Source organism: Palaemon carinicauda, chromosome 31 (genome assembly GCF_036898095.1).
Source record: "Palaemon carinicauda isolate YSFRI2023 chromosome 31, ASM3689809v2, whole genome shotgun sequence".
Classification (NCBI taxonomy): Eukaryota; Metazoa; Arthropoda; class Malacostraca; order Decapoda; family Palaemonidae; genus Palaemon; species Palaemon carinicauda.
The window spans coordinates 22,657,209-22,661,257 of NC_090755.1; the positions used below are offsets into that span (position 1 = coordinate 22,657,209).

Genomic DNA, 4,049 nt, shown 5'->3' on the forward strand with positions numbered 1-4,049 from the left:
TGGGTTTAGCATACACTTGCGCCACTCCATCTAATCATAGTGGTACCATCCCTTTGTGGTAGGGTAGGGAGTGGAGATTTGTGAAGCAGCTCTTGCAGGTGTCTTTCATTGTGAACTTAATTCCATGAAAGGCTTATGGGTCTTCTTTAGGATTTCAGAGTCTTTACATTTTCTTTCCCTTAAACTTATTCTTTTTATTTGTTTTTTTATTTTCATTATTATACACTCACCCCTTCCTCTTAAAAATATTGAATACTCTTAATGTTCCCCATACCCCTGGACCAAATGGCGAACCCATAAAATTTTTGATGACCTCTGCTCGTTTTGATACGGAAAATTTTGTTGACGTCCTCGGAAAAAAAAAGTATTCCTCCAACAATACTTGTTTGTCCAGTTTAGATACACTGGAACCTTTTGTTCCTTCTTCTGCAGGAGTCCAAGGGGCAAAAAGCCTTGTGGATAATAATGAAGAAAGAGTTCTATATTGCGTTGGTATTTCTCGTAATTGATTTAGGAAATATTATACAACGTATAACCTTTCGGTAAAATTGAAAGGATGAAATTAAAACTTTCAAATGACAAAGTGAAGTTTAATCCTTTGTCACTTTTGCTGAATCTTTGAAGGCTAAAATTGCCTTCTTTAGAATTAAGAATAAAAAAGCCCAGAGCCTTTGTAACTAATTAAAGCTATACAACCTCTCTAATATTTCTAACTCAAAATTTGACTTCATGCCCAAGGACACTGAACTTCAAGGAGAGGAAAAAGAAATTTCACCTAGAATTGTTGCCAAACCAGTTTGGCACCCTGCTTACTACAGGGAGGGGCATAACACTAAAGGCTATGAGTGTGGATAAAAAGATAGGTACAATCCCACAAGATAATTTAAAAATATATGGTCATGGTTTGCTAGTTAATGCTGTCAATAAAACACAAGCAGTGCTTCTCACTTATTTTACATCATCCTTATCTGATATCATTGGAAGGGTATCTCCACATCCTACTTTAATCAAGCAAAGGGTATAATTTAATGTAAAGATCTGCATGAGTTCTCAGAGGAGACACATGGAAGAGTTGTCTTCCCAATATTTATAAAGTTCAAAAGCTGAAAGGAACCAATGGTGCTGTCTTGGTAGTGTTTTAACTCAACTTATCTGCCAGACTTCATAGAGATCCATCATTTAAACATTTCTGTTAATAAATTACATCCTTGGCCTGTCCAACGTTATAAATGTTATGATTTTGGGCACATTAATATCAAATGCACTAATGATAAAAAAGGTTTCAAGTGTTCCAAGTTCTATTACTTCTCTGGAGATTGTTTAGAAGATAAATTGTGTTTTTATTGAGAAGGAGCTCACTCTCCAAATTCACGACAGTGTCCTAAATATTAGACAGGAACAATCTTTCATTGAAATTACAAATAACGAACATATAACCTTTGGTGAAGCAAGAAAAAAAAGCTTGTTAGTGGTAATGATGTCTAAGAATCAACTTAAGAATTTTGTCCAATCCACTTAATCCAACTTCCAGTTCCAATACTGTCCATACTTCCACAGGTCTTAATTACAGAATAAAGATCAGTCTACCTCCAGTGCATCAAATCACTCAAAATTATTGCACACTAGCACCTCTGCCATTACTACAGAAAGTTCAGGTAGCCTCATGTATCCCAATAGCGTAAGTGAAAATTCTAAAAATACACACTCAGATTCCTGTACAGAACAGGTTTGATATATTAACAACTTCTAATACCTCTAATGATACAAAGGGTTCTTGTGAGGTATACATGGTTGATCCTGTACCTAAGCAATCTAAATCTGAGAGTAAAAAGCAGGAACCAGAAAACAAAAGCAAAAAAAAAAAAAAAAAAAATGAAGAATGTGTGACTGAGCCTGAAGAGACTTCTAAGTTTCCCAGAAAGGTGGTTTCTACAGATAAGGTAGCAAGTAGAACTGGTGAACAAACAAACAGAATGCATCAACTCCCAGCTTTTAATTCTGAACCCAACTTATTAATTGACAGTCTACCAAACATGTAAAAGTCAAGCTACATAACCTTTATTGGAAATATGATTGACAACTTCATCAAGAACAAAACTAAAAATCAGTTTAGATTAGAAACGCACAGTGCTGCTTGTATTTGTGTTGACCATCTGATAAAGAAGTGTGTAACAGGCACTTTTGATCTGGAAAATTTACAGAAAAGTTTAACACAAATCAAAATGATAACCAGGAAACAAATCATATGACAAGTAAACATCAGGAAATTACATATAAAGAACCAAACACTAATCTGAAAAGTAATGTCAGCACAGTTAAACAGAAACCAAACTGCAGCAAGATAACAAAGAGTTGATGCTGTACCTAGTGGACAACAATCTCCATCAACTTTTATATATACTGATGGCTCCAAATCTGATACTGGCGTTGGATTTGGAGTATATAGTAGTTATTTCAACTAGAGGTGCACTTCTTTCATATCTTTCATATTTACTGCTGAATTGTATGGCATACAAACCGCTATTGAGAAAATAGCGTTAAAAGAGGAGGGCAATTTTACCATTTACAGTGATTCAAGAAGTCTCCTTCAAGCTTTGGAAGGTTTTAATTCTAGTAACCCTTTAGTTTTAAAGACTTTAAAGTGGCTTTTAATCATTGGCCCTAAAGGTATAACAGTTCGATTTTGCTGGGTTCCAGCACACGTAGGTGTGTCTGGAAATGAAGAGGCAGATTCACTGGCAAAGAGTGCGGCAGCCGAGTTGCTACCAAGAAGGTATCCCATTCCCTGCAATGATTTTTTGCCAGCAATTCAGAACTTTATAACAATTGCCAACAGCATTGGGATAGTTTAACCTAAAATAAGATGAGAGAAATTGGGATTGTTATATCCCCTTGGAGGTATAATGGGATGCCCCGGGGATAGGAGACTACTCTTTGTCGTCTCCGCATTGGTCACACTCGGATGACACATGAGTTTCTGGTGGCTGGCCAACACCAATCATATTGTGACGACTGTTTAATATCATTGTCAGTGAGGCATTTGTTGACTGAATGTCCCATTTATAGCACAGAAAGTAATAGGTAACTGTTTGAGGCTCTGGGTGAAGATGACAGGTTCATCCTTGCCAAGATCCGTGGACAATGCTAGTGGCATTTTAAAATTTATATTAGAAGCAGGTCTTCTTAATGCTATTTAATTTCTATAACATATTTACTTTTCTGGTTTTAATTGGATATTCTTTTAATCTTTATTTATAATAAACGATATCAACGTCAATGACCTTCAATGTTAGGATGCCAGGGAACTTCAAATAATTCATTCATTCCAAGTTTTGCTCAGACTTAATATTTCGAGTTATTTTTTTTATGTAATTTCTTTCAAAGTGTTGTAATTTTTATAGAATGTATTTATTTTTGTAAAGAGTGTCTTATTTCGATCAACGATGTTTATTTCAGAACTTTCTAGTGTCCCTGATAAAGAATCGAAGTAAGAAGTTATTTGAATAGTTCTTAATAATAATTACTCAGTTTTTTTTGTGTACTTAGAGACTTTTGGATATTCAGTGTTTTTGTATAATGCCTTCTGGGAGTTGTATAATCTTCTCAGAGTTCGCTTGTTACTCAAATATAACCGATTAATGTAAAAACAAATATGTGAGTTTGGAACTCGAGAGGTTGTGTAACTTGCCAGCAGTAATATATATATATATATATATATATATATATATATATATATATATATATATATATATATATATATATATATAATTATATATATTTTTGCTTCCCAGCCACGTGACCGTAATATGATAATATATATATATATATATATATATATATATATATATATATATATATATATATATATATATATATATACTGTGTATATATATATACTGTGTATATATATATATATATATATATATATATATATATATATATATATGTGTGTGTGTGTGTACATTTGTGATGGTTTTTTTTCCATATACCAAATTAATATACTTCCACCTCTCATATGAAAACACAGATTAAAAGATATAAAATAGCCA

General features: G+C 33.3%; 1 protein-coding gene across 1 annotated transcript in view; it reads left to right on the forward strand.

Annotated features, from left to right (window-relative positions):
• Taf8 (TBP-associated factor 8) overlaps window positions 1-4,049 on the forward strand; it is a 670,932-nt gene that overhangs the window by 100,754 nt on the left and 566,129 nt on the right. The window lies entirely within an intron of this gene.